The 17,805-nt window shown below is 34.4% G+C and overlaps 1 non-coding gene across 1 annotated transcript; it reads left to right on the forward strand.

The window, feature by feature from the left end:
- Nucleotides 1–336: 336 nt before the first annotated feature.
- Nucleotides 337–408, forward strand: TRNAR-UCG (transfer RNA arginine (anticodon UCG)). The gene has a single exon. It is a non-coding gene; the product is annotated as a tRNA-Arg (tRNA).
- The last annotated feature ends 17,397 nt before the right edge of the window (nucleotides 409–17,805 follow it).

A 17,805-nucleotide genomic window follows, 5' to 3' on the forward strand; every position in this document is an offset into this window, starting at 1 on the left:
TATTTTGTCATTCTTCGCTTATCATTCATCAGCTATCTTTATCATTCATCGAATATTTTTATCATTCATCGGGTACTTTTTATCATTCATCACGTTCTTTTATCATTCACTGTTTATCATTCATTAGCTATTTTTATCATTCATTTGGTATTTTTTTTTATCAATTATCGGATTTTTGATGAATGATAAATGCTTAATGAATGATATTATTTTTTGATAAATGAGAAGTGTTTGATGAATGATAGCATTATGATGAATGATAATCTTATTCTGATAAAAGATAAGTGTTTTTATATGAATGACAACAATTAGATGAATGATAATTGTTTGATAATTGGGCATTTGGTCTAGTGGTATGATTCCCGCTTTCGGTGCGGGAGGTCCCGAGTTCGATTCTCGGAATGCCCTATTCTTTTTTATAAAACTAATCATATTACATCAACTATTTGAAATTTCACAACTTTTGTAACTCTATTAAAATGTTTGATGATATAAAATATTTTAATGGAAGATAATCATTTTGTGACGAATGGTTATTGTTTTCTTATGAATGATAACCGATTTTTAAAAAATGATACTCCCTCCGTCTCATTCCAATAGTCCTCATTTGACTTTCAAAGTCTTTTTTGCTCAACTATGACTCAAAATATTTTTGTTTGTGATATATTATTTTATGATTGGTATCGATGTTTAAATGTGTTTTGATTGGTATAATTTTCATCAAATTATATATAACACAAATAAAGATATTTTGAGTTAAAGATGAGCAAAAATGACTTTGAAAGTTAAATGAGGACTATTGGAATGAGACAGAAGGAGTGACTATTTGATGAAAAATAATTTAGATGAATTCTTTTTTCTAATGAATGATACATGTCTGATGAATGATAATTGTCTAATGAAATGATAACTATTTGATGAATGATAATTGTTTTTCGATGAATATTAAATGTTTTTCGATGAAATATAAATTTTTTTCGATGAAAGTTAAAAGTATTTTTCGATGAATGATAATTATTTTTCGATGAATGTTTTTCGATGACTGATAAACATTTTTCGATGAATGATAAATGTTTGATGAATGGTAAATATTTATCGATAAATGATAATTGTCTGATGATAATTGTTTTTTGATGAATGATAAATGTTTTTCGATGAATGATAAAAAAATTTCTGATGGTTGGTGGTGGTTAGGGTGGTTGGTGGTAGTGTTGGTTGTGGTGGGTGGTGGTGGTTGTGATGGTTGGTGGTGGTTGTAATGGTTGGTGGTGGTTGGTGGTCGTGGTTGTTGGTGGTGGGTGGTGGTCGTGGTGGTGGGTGGTGGTCATGGTGGTAGGTGGCGGTGATTGGTGGTGGGTGGTGGTGGTGGGTGGTGATGGTTGGTGATGGTGGGTGGTGGTGGTGGTGGCAGTAGCAGTGGTGGTGGGTGGTGGTGGTGGTATGTGATGGTGGTTCGTGTTGGTTGGTAGTGGTGGAGGTGGTGATGATGGTTGGTGGTGTTAGTTAGTAGTGATGGTTGGTGGCGGGTGGAGGTGGCGAGAGGCAGGTGGTGGTGGTGGGTGGTTATGGTGGTGGTTGGTGGTGGTTGGTGGTGGTTGGTGGTGATATATGGTGGTGGTGGGTGGGGGTGGTTGGTGGTGGGTGGTGGTGTTAGGTGGTGGTATGTGGTGGTATGTGGTGGTGGTGGTTGGTGTTGGTGGTGTTGGTTGATGGTGGTGGTTGATGGCGGGTGGTGGTGGGTGGTGGTGGTGGCGGGTGGTGGTGGATGGTGGTTGTGGTTGGTTGTAACGACCCTGGATTTTCCAACGTTTATTTATTAATAATTATTATTATTAATACGTGTGATAAAACGAATGTACGTTATTACATTTACATGTTGCCATGATTGCCCGAACTTGACTTTAATTGCCCGAAACGTCTTTGTGACACCCGGAACTTGCACGAATAATATTTTCAAGTATTATTTACATTCATGATTAATTTTATTAATCATTTTAATTAACTAAGACTATTAGTTAGTTACTTGGGCTTTATTTGGTTTAACTTGTGAATTTTTGGACTTGGGCTTGTTTATGGTTAATGGACACTTGACTTTGGGCTTACAAGCCCACCCTACATTATTAATGGACCCTTTAGCCCACTCTTTCAAGTGTAAGTATCAATTAAATGGTAACTAGTTAGTTGTAAGGATTGGAATCTAGTTATGCCTTGATCCCCATGAAACCCCATGCATTAACCACCTTTTGTAAGCTTTTCATGTTAATAACCAACAAACTCTTTCCTTCCCCTTGATGGGCTGCTGCAGCCGTGATCTTTGATGAGAGTAAAGGGGATTCAAATCTTTTTTTTTACTTACTACTTCACTCACATTCTCTCATTCACTACACACACTTACTTGCATACATTTTTCTCTCTTTTCTCTCTCATTTTTCTCTCTATCTTGTAAGTGTTTTGAACAACTTGTTCTTCTTTTCTTCACTTGAAAACCGATTTCAAACATCCCATTAATCATCATCATCTTTTGTTACTTGAATACTTGTTTGTTATTATTACTTACTTACTTTGTTGTTTGTTATTTACTTACTAGCTTTCAAGAATCTAACTCACTAGTTTGATTCTTCATTTTTATCTTGTTATAACAAGAACAACAAGAACATAATCTATCTAGTTATGTTCTACCTTACTTGTTTCAAAAGATTATAAAGTTCATGGTTGAAAGACATACTTGAAGTTCATGAAGTAAACTTTAAAGTTTACTTTCTAAAGATCAAACTTTGGTTTGAATCTTTAAAGTATGAACAACCATGAACAAATTACATGTTTACTTAGTTACTTCTTCATTTTATGCACTTTAATTTCATGTAGTTAGATTATATGGTCAAGTACTACAAGTTAGTCTTGATCTCATATCTCTTGGAACTAAAAGTTAACTTAAAAGTTCAAGAACATGTAAATAAGTTTTCTTTAAATATAACTTTGTATACTTATGCTTGATCTAGACTTTTGAGTCTTGGATCTTCAAGATCTAACTAAGAACTATGTTCTACATCTTAAGATCTTGATTAATTAGTTAACTTTCAAGTTTATAGTTCAATATTTCTTTTAAAGTTCATGTATGTGTTAGATCTAAGACTTTGATGTAACTTTGGTTCATCAAACTTCATACAACTCTTAAGTGAGTTGTGCTTCATGTCTTAGACTTGCACTTGGGTTATGATGGTCAAATCTTAGTCAAGATGATGCAAACACATCAATGAGTTGTACACTTGAAGCTATATGCATCAAGGATGAGAACCGTGATAAGCATCGAGCACCGGAACCCATTATCTTACTGTTTCTGTCCAAACCCTACTGACCTACTGTCTCTGTATCAGACCAGTAGACCTGGGCTGTTTTTATTATGATTTCAAATAGATCTTTTCAAGTAAATAACTTTTCATATAAGACTCGTCTTAATCCGAGTTACGGTTTAGAATCTATGGCCCTCCGAGCGTCACTATGTCCATTTATTTTTCTGCTTTCTGTTTATAGTTTCTGTTCTTCTGGTTTCTGTAACACACCAGTACACCTGGGCTACTGTAACCATTATTTTCAGATAGCTTAGTTCGTGTAGATAACTTTTCATATAGGAGTCGTCTTAATCCGAGTTACGGTTTAGGATTTATGGCCCTCCGATCGTCACTATGTCCTTTTAACATTGTGCAGAAATTTCAGACCTACTCGCACTTAAACCGTCACCATGGTCAAACGAAGACGAGTTTGCTTCTGTAAATTTTACCACACTTAAAAGACTCATATACGGAGCCATGGACACTGGTCTCACCTTAATTCAGTAAGGGTAGAGGCCGTGGTGACTGACTGAAGTCAGCCTTTGTTGTAAACTACTTTCATAAACAAAACTTACTTTACGCCTTTTGTTTGATGATGAATGATGATGACCCTTAAGACCTTATTTACATACTTTTAAACCTATTAAGACGATTTACTAACTTAGTACTATTTGCCTTAGGTTGAGGACCTTCGGACCGATTACTTGCACACCTTTTCCGTACCGACTTTACGACTACATTATCATTGTGAGTTATAGCATTCCCTTTTTACTTTAACTTATTTTGGGAACTGAGAATACATGCAGATTTTATGTTTTACATACTAGGCACGAGTACTTAAACTTATATATGTGTGGGTTATACAACGGCATAAACATTCCCTTTAGCTCGGTAACGTTTAATCATTGGTTTTTGAACCGTGAACGCGAATCTTAGATATGGATCCATAGGGTTTGACATCCCCACTCGGGCTAGTCGCGCTAGCATTTAACGAGTGTTTAATACTTCTTACACGTAAGCACTTGCCAAGTGTACTTTCAGGGGGTATAAACGTTAAGTTAGTTACCAAGTGCCCACGGTTAACATATACTTTATCATACTGTTTTGAAACGCTCTTTGTAGCAATGAAATCTCGTGGCCTACCTTACATACTGTTATACTTAAACTATAGCTCACCAACCTTTGTGTTGACGTTTTAAATCATGTTTTTCTCAGGTGCTTGAGGTTAGCTTCTGCCGTGTACTACTCGTGCTGTAGACACCCGCTGCTTAGAGTTGTCGTCGCATGAACTACTTTATTTTGCATTCAAACATTCGTACCTTTAAACTATGACTTGTAATGACCGTTATGGTCACATACACTTATTATTTGCTTCTACTTAGTGAAGCATGCTTTTGGATTGTAAAACATTCGATGTTGGTTTAGACATCACTTTATTATTGAATGCACACTCTTTTTGAAAATGCATGTAGTACTTACCTTGTAATGATCCTGTTGTTGATGGTCCGTACATGTTGATTTAGTACGGGGCGTCACATTTGGTATCAGAGCATTGGTTGTAGGGAATTAGGTTGCATTAGTGAATCTAAGACCGACCCGAGTAGGATTCACTAATAGGACTAATCTACAACTTGCTAGTTTACTTGTTTCTACTGAGCTTACTACATGCTAATGCTTACTTTTTCTGCTATATGCCGTATGCTACTACATGATATCACTACTGCATGATGCTACTTGCTTTTGATTGCATGCTACATTCATACGAATTGCTGTTATTGCCATGCTAGTTACTGTTATACATGATTTAAACTGTTGGCCTATTAATTGCTTGCTTTATGACATACTGACATGGAAAATTTATTTTTCCTTGTTCAGATGTCGGATGTTCCACCTACTGGCATTTCGAGCAGTACAGACTCAGACCCCGTCGCCCTACCTACTGCTACACCTGCTGCTGCTACTGCCGATACACCGGCCCCGACACCCACTAGTGATCCCGGCGCTTCTACTTCCGGAGCCGGTACTAGTGCACCTGCCCCAGTGTCTGCTCCCGGACCCTCGAGGTCACAGCCCTGCATTGGTGGTATTGAGATCCCCGCGGAGTTCGGGGAAGGGCCGGTTCGTAACCACATGCGCACGCCTTACCGACGCACTCCCGACGGACGTTTAGTCGTGATTCTGCCAGGCAAACACAGACAGATGTTGGCCACCTTCGGATGCTTCGGATTACCAGCTCAGCCACCAGTGTCACCACCACACGATTCGGATGACTCATCATCCACTGATTCTTCATCATCAGACAACTCCAGCGATGATGAGGATCCTGCTGATAGACCTATTCAGGCACCCTCCACCCCGCCAAAGAAGCGGTACCGTTTTGACGGCACCGTCATTCCAGGGGTGAATGGAGGTCGTGCTTTTACTGATGCATTTAGCCATCGTCGTAGGGTTACTGCTCATAAACGAGTTGTGCCATACCCTGCCGACCCACAGATACGTAAGGTTCCCCATTACGTATTGACTATTCCTGGAACCATACCACCTAGATTTAGATACGGACCACTTACATCTAGGGACGTACCGTCTACATCCGGAGCCGGACCATCTACATCAGCACCACCGGCACCACCCGCACCACCCGCCCCACCTGCTCCACCAGCTCCCTCTAACGAGGAACTGATGAGGGAGATTGAGACTCTCCGAGCTCGAGTCACTGAGCTCGAGGAGCAGTTGGCTCGAGGAGCAGTTCACCTGCCTTCACCGTAGGACTTTGTATTTAGATTTCATGATCTAATCTAGTTATAGTTTCATGTATTTCATATGTATTGTACGAACTTATTCAGATGTATGAAACTTATTATTATTAATGAATGGAACTTTGCGTTATTTAAATTCTTGCACGATGTTCTATTTACATTGCTGTACGATGATTCTGTGGTATTTGTACCTAGATGCATTATTTAATAACATGTGATGTTTTGATTCCATGTTGGTCACTATATACTGTATTATTACTACTTGCATACTGGATTTTGACTTGAGTCAAAATTTTTGTTTATAATACCATGGCTAACGGAAGATCCACACCTACCGCCGCCCAGATTGAGGACATGATCAACGAACGGGTCGCTGCAGCCCTAGCAGAAAGAAATCTTCAAGTTCCACCGCCACCACCACCAGTTATCCCACCCGTTCGAAATGGGTGTACTTACAAGGAATTCCAGAGCTGCAAACCGCATAACTTCAGCGGCATCGAGGGACCGGTTGGTCTCACCAGATGGTTCGAGAAACTTGAATCAGTATTCCGAGTTAGCAACTGTTCGGAGGATAATAAAACCAAGTTTGCTTCTTGCACGCTTTCTGATGGCGCGCTTACATGGTGGAATACCATGGCCCAAGCGCAAGGAATCGATGAGGCGTATGCTACGCCTTGGGAAGAGTTTAAATGTGCTATGATTGAGGAATACTGTCCGAGAACCGAGGTTCAAAAGATGGAGATTGAATTCATGCAACATAAGGCCGTAGGAAACGATCTTGACAGCTACAACCGTAGGTTTTTGGAGTTAGCGCTGATGTGTCCAACTATGGTCACCCCTGAATTCAAATGAATGGAGCGATACTTTTGGGGACTTCCTAAGTCCATCAAGGGGAATGTCACCTCATCCAAACCACCGACTGTTCCCGAAGCAATGCGCATGGCGCATACTCTCATGAATCAGATTCTTATTGATGAGCCAGAGAAGGCTAAGTTTGAGGCTGGTAGTAGCGAAAAGAGGAAATGGGACAACAACCACAACAACCACAACAACCACAACAACCACAACAACAACAACAACAACAACAGGGGGAGAAACTACGATCAAACTGTGACGACCCGGAAATTTCCGACCAAATTTAAACTTAACCTTTATATGTTTCTGACACGATAAGCAGAATTTGTAATGTTGAATCTCAAAAAGTTTGGAACTACATTCATGTAATCAATTACCCTTTGACCGTGTTCGACGATTCACGAACAATTATGTGTATATAGATATGTATATATAATATATAATATTAACTGAAAACATTAACAAAGTATTAGATATATGATACTTTACATAAACATATTTGTTTCGATATATTTATCGACAGAATTAAGAGATAATATCAAATGATTGAATTATCAGATACATTATGATATGATTACGGGCCTATGTTATGAGGTCCACTGTGATTTAAGAAATCTATTTTTTTTGACAACTCATTACTTAACCAGTATGATAAAGATAACGATATTTATATTTTATTTTATTATATATATATATATATATATATATATATATATATATATATATATATATATATATATATATATATAACGATTTAAATTAATATTATATATATTTTTATACGCGTATTATACGTACATAGTTTTATACTTTTACTATACTTTAACTTTACCTTTACTTTACTTTTACTTTACTTTCACTTTAATAATTCATACTTTAATAATTTACTTTAATAATTCATACTTTAATAATTCACTTTAATAATTCATACTTTAATAATTCACTTTAATAATTCATACTTTAATAATTCACTTTAATAATTCAAAAATCTATTATAAATAGAATTCAATAGGTTTCATTATTTCATAGAAACTTGAAAATATATTTCTCTAAACTCTCTCAATCGAATTACATATATATATATATATATATATATATATATATATATATATATATATATATATATATATATATATATATATATATATATATTTACTTAGTATTATTTCAAGATATTATTAGTATACATAAAATACTACGACGGAGTTATATTCAGACGATTTCAAAATAAGTTTTCAAATGGGATAGAGCTAAGGAAATTATGGGTTATAGCTATGAAGGTTATGGGTGTTGATCGAGGGTATTGCTCGTGAGATCAACCTAACGTTTATCATTTTCGTTGCGTCTACGTACTTTCCTGCAATATTGAATCACAATATTGATACGTGAGCATTCATATCTTATCTTTTATATATAAATAGTGTATCCCTGACTAGTGCTCGAGTATATATGATTATGCATGTTTGTATGCTTAGTTTCGTCGTTAAATAGTTTATGATAAATCACGAATTTGATACATATGCTACTGAGATAAGTTATATGATATGCATGTCGTTGTAAATCTGAAGAAAAAAATTAATAACTTTTCATTTAGAAATTGTGTGGTTTCGATGAACGGATTAAAAGATATGGTCAACTGAATTATCATTAATTTTAATATTATTATTAAAACGATTATTATAACTGTTATCAGTTGATGTTATTACTAAAATTATCTTTATTACTAAAAATTAATATTTTTATTGAAACTATCATTTTATTATTTTTATCATTATTATTATTATCAATATTATTTTATCAAATAAATATGCGTACAAAGATATTTTTACCACACGTAATGTAATTACATTAATAATACATACCACTATATTTTTATGATATTAAGTGAATTTTATAAATTTTATTATTTGAGATATATAAAAGTATATTTTTATCATATATGAATTTTAATATAAATTTTTATTTATTAATAAATGACTTGTATTATTTAGTATAATAAGATCTGATAAATATATTTAAATGTATAAAACTACTATATATAAGTTATATAATAAACATGTATAGATTTTGGAAGTCATTTTGGGTCAAGTTGACTTTTGTTGATTTTTGCATGTCGGTCTCGAGCATTAGGATTGTGATACACTACGACTTGACCTAAATTGTTAGACAGATATTGACCAATATATAAATATATATACTTAATATAGGTTCGTGAATCCGAGACAAACACTGCACTTGTTCAGTGCCGTCATATACATAATTGCTACGAAATACAGTATTGTGAGTTTCATTTGCTCCCTTTTTATATATATTTTTGGGCTGAGAATACATGCGCTGATTTATAAATGTTTTACGAAATAGGCACAAGTACTAAAACTAATTCTATGTGGGTTTAAACTAGAAATATACCCTTAGCTTGGTAACATTAAACTACTTGTCTATATACGGTAGGCGCGAATACTAAAGATAGATCTATTGGGTCTGACAAACCCCATCCTGACTATGGGATGCTTTAGTACTTCGAGGTTATTTTAAACACACCTGATTTGGTGTACTTCAGAGGGTAAAACATTAACGTTAAAGCTTGTTACCGGGTGCCTACAACTTATAGAATACTTTTATACACTTGCTAGTGTACGAATATTTATAGAAACTGAAATCTTGTGGTCTATTACTATTACGGAAATGATGGATTATGATAAACTAATGAACTCACCAACCTTTTGGTTGACACTTTAAAGCATGTTTATTCTCAGGTATTAAAGAATTCTTCCGCTGTGCATTAGCTCATTTTAAGGATATTACTTGGAGTCATTCAAGACATACTTTGAAAGACGTTGCATTCGAGTCGTTGAGTTCATCAAGATTAATATTAAGTCAATTATAGTTGGATGTAATATGAAATGGTATGCATGCCGTCAATTTTTGATGTAAAGAAAGTTTGTCTTTTAAAAACGAATGCAATGTTTGTAAAACGTATCATATAGAGGTCAAATACCTCGCGATGTAATCAACTATTGTGAATCGTTTATAATGTATATGAACGGGTCCTTTCAGTTGGTATCAGAGCGGTGGTCTTAGCGAACCAGGTCTTGCATTAGTGTGTCTAACTGATAGTTGTTAAGATGCATTAGTGAGTCTGGACTTCGACCGTGTCTGCATGTCAAAAGTTTTGCTTATCATTTTTAGTCGGAAATCATCTACTTACCATCCTTAGGAAATTACCTGCTTATCATTCTTAAGTCTAGACGCGTTTTCCTACATTTATTGCATAATAGTGTATAGACGAATTCTTATCTTAGCATATCTGTTACTGTGAACTTTGACTGACATCTTTCAAAGATTCCTCCGTAATTTATGGGATTTTGGTATTATATATACATATGTAAATTATATATTGAAGAATACCAAATCTAAATTCTACAATCTATTTCATACCAAAAAAATTCTTTCCCTGATCATACAAGATGGATCCCTCAACCAGTTCGAGTTCCTCGGATTCCGACAGCTATGCCGATATGGATTTCCACATGAGCTCCGAAAGCAGCGTGACCGGAATGGATCAACCAATTAGCCATCATCTATTCTGGATAAATTGGGGATGGGTTCGTAATCTACTTAACCATTGGAGACAAGAAGAAGGCGATCCCTTTCATCCACCACATTTCCCTCTTGGCAATGAACCTGAAGCACTTACCGGCGAACCTGTCCGAAACACCATTTTCTCTCTCATTTCTAGAGTATCTCGTCATGATTATATACTACACCAAATTCTAGATCTTATTTATCCACTCGTCCGAACCGACAATCACCCCGGTGTAATAGAAGAAGTCAACGAGCTTCGCGCTCGGGTAGTGGCTTTGGAGAATATGGTGCAAAGGTTACAAACACGAGCAGTAGCACCAGCAGCATAACCAGTACCACCATCAACAACATCAACAGTACTATTACCACCACCAACAACAACCGCATCGCAAACCTCAACTTCACAATCTGTCCCACGAGCATCGACGTCATACGCCATGTAGATACCAAGGAATACCACAACGATGAAGTATTGATTCATAACTTCATTGGGGAAACATTCTACGGCGATTATGTAATTTCTAAAGTTTAGAAATTATCTATCCTAGCCTTAACCATAAATCAAATGAGTTTAATTTAATATTAACTCATTAAATCAATATTACATCTGAAGAAATATACACATATATATTTCCATAAAGACTGTAATAAAATTCTTTTGTACAAAATATTAATTGTGAAATTTTTTTTAACGGGTAGGTAATACCCGAGAGATATATAAATTCACAATTAATATGTTACATTCTTCGAATCTGATTCAGCAAATCATCCATTATACTCCCTACTTTCACAACAATATACATTCTTTTATAGAAATCAAAACAACCATACTCATTCAAAATCTAATTACATATTCTGATTTTGAAATCTCAGAATTCGATTCAAGATATAACCGAAATCATCACTCTTAGATTCCTACATCTTTCAAAACTATACTTTGACTTCAAAACTGTCCTAGAACCTCATTTCTATTCATGGAACTCACAAAAATATTTGTATCATTCAAAATCTTAGAACATCATATGTATATTAACAATTACAATATATGTTCAAACACTTCGAAATTCCTAAAGACATGCGAGATGATGATCCAACCACATATTACCCACTGTCATGCATCTGAAAAGCTCTCGAAACCAAAGTTATAGTTTAACACGTATCCGTGTCAGATCCTTTGATATTTATTACCAAATATAATTTTTCAATCTCTTTCCAAAATAGACAGTTTTGTCACAGCTCCAGCAAATCACCTTCATTTGTTTATACGAATAAACCTTATTATAACAATTACCCCTTCATCATTATTACCGGGGAACCTTTCATATCTCGCCACATTAGCAGTAAACTTATCAACAACTTCATTAACCTTCGACTTAAGCCTCTCCGAAAAGCCACTATACTTATTCATTAAAACCCCATCATGTACTCACCTACATCCTGTAACAATAATTGTCACACCAACTACTGGGAATTAGCAATCGGTATTTTGAATTTCGCGACAATTTTACGTCAAAAGTTATACATATAACATCTATCTCCTAGACTTACATACTTCGAATGTGAATTTTCTGAAAAACATCCCAAACTATGAACTAGTTCTCCGAAATTGGAAAAATGCTGATGAAGCAGCAAAAACTGTAAATGACTTTAACAGTCAAAAGTTTGATGATAAAGAATAGTATGGTGGTAAAGCTGAGAAAAAGAGAAGGTTTGAAACTGGAAAACGGATTGAGCAGACCATGAAGGAGGCTGTGGATAAATCATAAAGACTAAACCTGCCTTTAAAGGATCCAAATGATTCAGTGTCTACTGAAATCATTAGCAAACACCTTACTTCTTATTCTAAACCTTCACAGATAAATCTTCTTCATCATCCATATTATCGTATCTTTTATTATAATATCTTCGATATTCCTAAAGATATTTTCACAACTATTCTTATCCGATATCTTTTATCTATTCGCAATATCTGCGTTACAACATAAAAAGAAACTGTGTTAGTTTCTAAATTTAAAAAAAAAAATTGAATTTAAAATAGGAATGTTTTTGAAGTAGTGTTGGGAACTGAAGCATGAGTTAGTATAATATAATGACACTTGATCAACGTGATTATATTACAGTAAGTCATGCTGAGTTTCTAATGGAACGTGATGATTCACAGAACATACCGTCATCATGTACTGTTTACACGACTCTTACATTCTACCCAATTTTCAAACATATTAAGAACATATCATCTTGATAGCTCTATATTTTCAGATATTCTGGTAATTTGCCAAATCAAGATCGTGCCATTACGATTTTCTTCTTGGAACATTAACTATGTTCATCCAAAAATTCATATCTACGAATTCTGGACTATTATCCTCTTGACTTAAGATCGGGAAGAGAAAACGAAAGCATGAAGCTCCGAAATATAATGGAGAATATAAAGCCCGATAACAACCCCGAAATTACAAACCATGTATATAAATGCGTATAGCATTATAAAGACACGGGAGAATGAAAAACACAATAACCCCAAGGTAATGGTAGAAGAAAATAACTTCCTCCGGTGGTAGATGAAAAAGAAGAATGACAGATATGAAAGTTAAAAGTATATCAAGAATCAATACTGGATGAAGCATATTAACGAATGCTTTAAAGTATGAATTGGGGAGAAAGACTAGAAGGTGTGAGCTGTGAAAATAAAGAAATGAAGGGGGTGGAATTATAGTAAAATATCAGACAGAGAAATCGAGACAGATTATCGCATTTAATCAAAGAAGATCCTGATTTCCTTAATCGCCGAAGAACCAAATCTTATTGCAAAGATTTTCTTTAAATCCCATGAATTCTGGAAATCAATCATAACTACGTCATCGGTTAAAACGAATATACATTTACTCATTTCACTCTCTTGCGATAGCTTCACTTATACTCTTCGCGTAATCAAATTGTTTTATCTATATTACTCAATGATGATAAAACTCTATTTATCAACTCATATTCATCATGAAAACATTTTTATAGTTAGCCATGACGACCTCGATCAAATTTCGGGACGAAATTTCTTTAACGGGTAGGTACTGTGACGACTCGGAAATTTCCGACCAAATTTAAACTTAACCTTTATATGTTTCTGACACGATAAGCAGAATTTGTAATGTTGAATCTCAAAAAGTTTGGAACTACATTCATGTAATCAATTACCCTTTGACCGTGTTTGACGATTCACGAACAATTATGTGTATATAGATATGTATATATAATATTAACTGAAAACATTAACAAAGTATTAGATATATGATACTTTACATAAACATATTTGTTTCGATATATTTATCGACAGAATTAAGAGATAATATCAAATGATTGAATTATCAGATACATTATGATATGATTACGGGCCTATGTTATGAGGTCCACTGTGATTTAAGAAATCTATTTTTTTTGACAACTCATTACTTAACCAGTATGATAAAGATAACGATATTTATATTTTATTTTATTAAATATATATATAACGATTTAAATTAATATTATATATATTTTTATACGCGTATTATACGTACATAATTTTATACTTTTACTATACTTTAACTTTACCTTTACTTTACTTTTACTTTACTTTCACTTTAATAATTCATACTTTAAAAATTCACTTTAATAATTCATACTTTAATAATTCACTTTAATAATTCATACTTTAATAATTCACTTTAATAATTCATGCTTTAATAATTCACTTTAATAATTCATACTTTAATAATTCACTTTAATAATTCATACTTTAATAATTCACTTTAATAATTCAAAAATCTATTATAAATAGAATTCAATAGGTTTCATTATTTCATAGAAACTTGAAAATATATTTCTCTAAACTCTCTCAATCGAATTACATATATATATATATATATATATATATATATATATATATATATATATATATATATATATATATATTACTTAGTATTATTTCAAGATATTATTAGTATACATAAAATACTACGACGAAGTTATATTCAGACGATTTCAAAATAAGTTTTCAAATGGGATAGAGCTAAGGAAATTATGGGTTATAGCTATGAAGGTTATGGGTGTTGATCGAGGGTATTGCTCGTGAGATCAACCTAACGTTTATCATTTTCGTTGCGTCTACGTACTTTCCTGCAATATTGAATCACAATATTGATACGTGAGCATTCATATCTTATCTTTTATATATTAATAGTGTATCCCTGACTAGTGCTCGAGTATATATGATTATGCATGTTTGTATGCTTAGTTTCGTCGTTAAATAGTTTATGATAAATCACGAATTTGATACATATGCTACTGAGATAAGTTATATGATATGCATGTCGTTGTAAATCTGAAGAAAAAAATTAATAACTTTTCATTTAGAAATCGTGTGGTTTCGATGAACGGATTAAAAGATATGGTCAACTGAATTATCATTAATTTTAATATTATTATTAAAACGATTATTATAACTGTTATCAGTTGATGTTATTACTAAAATTATCTTTATTACTAAAAATTAATATTTTTATTGAAACTATCATTTTATTATTTTTATCATTATTATTATTATCAATATTATTTTATCAAATAAATATGCGTACAAAGATATTTTTACCACACGTAATGTAATTACATTAATAATACATACCACTATATTTTTATGATATTAAGTGAATTTTATAAATTTTATTATTTGAGATATATAAAAGTATATTTTTATCATATATGAATTTTAATATAAATTTTTATTTATTAATAAATGACTTGTATTATTTAGTATAATAAGATCTGATAAATATATTTAAATGTATAAAACTACTATATATAAGTTATATAATAAACATGTATAGATTTTGGAAGTCATTTTGGGTCAAGTTGACTTTTGTTGACTTTTGCATGTCGGTCTCGAGCATTAGGATTGTGATACACTACGACTTGACCTAAATTGTTAGACAGATATTGACCAATATATAAATATATATACTTAATATAGGTTCGTGAATCCGAGACAAACATTGCACTTGTTCAGTGCCGTCATATACATAATTGCTACAAAATATAGTATTGTGAGTTTCATTTGCTCCCTTTTTATATATATTTTTGGGCTGAGAATACATGCGCTGATTTATAAATGTTTTACGAAATAGGCACAAGTACTAAAACTAATTCTATGTGGGTTTAAACCAGAAATATACCCTTAGCTTGGCAACATTAAACTACTTGTCTATGTACGGTAGGCGCGAATCCTAAAGATAGATCTATTGGGTCTGACAAACCCCATCCTGACTATGGGATGCTTTAGTACTTCGAGGTTATTTTAAACACACCTGATTTGGTGTACTTTAGAGGGTAAAACATTAACGTTAAAGCTTGTTACCGAGTGCCTACAACTTATAGAATACTTTTATACACTTGCTAGTGTACGGATATTTATAGAAACTGAAATCTTGTGGTCTATTACTATTACGAAAATGATGGATTATGATAAACTAATGAACTCACCAACCTTTTGGTCGACACTTTAAAGCATGTTTATTCTCAGGTATTAAAGAATTCTTCCGCTGTGCATTAGCTCATATTAAGGATATTACTTGGAGTCATTCAAGACATACTTTGAAAGACGTTGCATTCGAGTCGTTGAGTTCATCAAGATTAATATTAAGTCGATTATAGTTGGATGTAATATGAAATGGTATGCATGCCGTCAATTTTTGATGTAAAGAAAGCTTGTCTTTTAAAAAGGAATGCAATGTTTGTAAAACGTATCATATAGAGGTCAAATACCTCGCGATGTAATCAACTATTGTGAATCGTTTATAATGTATATGAACGGGTCCTTTCACAAACCCCCGCCAAGAGGCACAACAATGGTGGAAACCCTAATCCCAACAACAACACCAACACTAACTCGAACTACAAAGGAACCTTACCTCAATACAAGCGATGTTACAAACACCACACTGGGTATTGCAATATTGTCTGTGAGAAGTGCCAACGGGCTGGGCACATCAGGAAGGACTGCAAGGTCACTACTTTAAATGGGAAGCCAAACACCAACGGGCCGAAGAAGTGCTACGAATGCGGGCAGACGGGCCATTTCAGAAACGCATGCCCCAACAAGTGAAAAGATGGCGGACCACCCCGTGGACGAGCTTTTAATGTTAATGCAAGGGATGCACGCGATAACCCCGACTTGGTGACAGGTATATTCACAATCAACAATCTTTTAGCTTCTGTCTTGTTTGATACTGGTGCAGATAGAAGTTATGTATGTAGACATTTTTGCGATAAGATTAATTGGTCATTAGTCCCGTTAAAAGAGAGTATGCTTGTCGAGGTCCCCAATGGAAAACTTGAAAAGGTTGACCATATTAGTCGTGGAGCTATTATCAACATAGCTGGTACAGAATTCGAAATTGATTTGATACCTATCAAACTGGGAAGTTTTGACGTGATCGTCGGTATGGATTGGTTGAGCAAGATAAAGGCCGATATTATCTGTGGAGATAAAGCACTTCGCATACCACAAGGAGATGGAGAACCACTGGTTATCTATGGAGAGAGATGTACCTCGAAGTTGAACCTCATTAGTTGCGTGAAAGCGCAAAAGATTATGAAGACGGGACGTTTTGCTGTCCTAGCACATGTGAAAGCGGTAGAAATTGAGGTGAAGAGCGTGAATGACGTTCGAATTGTGAACGAATTTTCCGATGTCTTCCCAGAGGAATTACCTGGATTACCGCTGCAGAGAGCAGTAGAGTTTCAGATTAATTTAGTGCCAGGAGCTGCACCTGTACCTTATAGACTCGCACCTTCCGAGATGCAAGAATTACAGAGTCAACTACAAGAGCTGTTAGACCGTGGGTTTATCCAACCAAGTTTCTCGCCTTGGGGTGCACCTGGTTGTTTGTGAAGAAGAAGGATGGATCCTTCTGTATGTGTATCGACTACCGTGAACTCAATAAATTGACTATCAAGAATCGGTATCCTCTTCCACGAATTGATGATCTTTTTGATCAACTACAAGGATCGAGCGTTTATTCAAAGATCGATTTACGATCCGGGTACCACCAACTGAGGGTGAAGAAAAGTGACATGATGAAAACTGCATTCAGGACCCGTTATGGTCATTATGAGTTTCTCGTGATGCCATTCGGTTTGACAAATGTACCTGCCGTGTTCATGGACCTCATGAATCGTGTCTGCAAGCCTTACTTGGACAATTTGGTTATCGTCTTCATAGATGATATCCTCATCTACTCTAAGAGCGA

This window comes from Rutidosis leptorrhynchoides, chromosome 11, assembly GCF_046630445.1.
Source record: "Rutidosis leptorrhynchoides isolate AG116_Rl617_1_P2 chromosome 11, CSIRO_AGI_Rlap_v1, whole genome shotgun sequence".
Taxonomy (NCBI): Eukaryota; Viridiplantae; Streptophyta; class Magnoliopsida; order Asterales; family Asteraceae; genus Rutidosis; species Rutidosis leptorrhynchoides.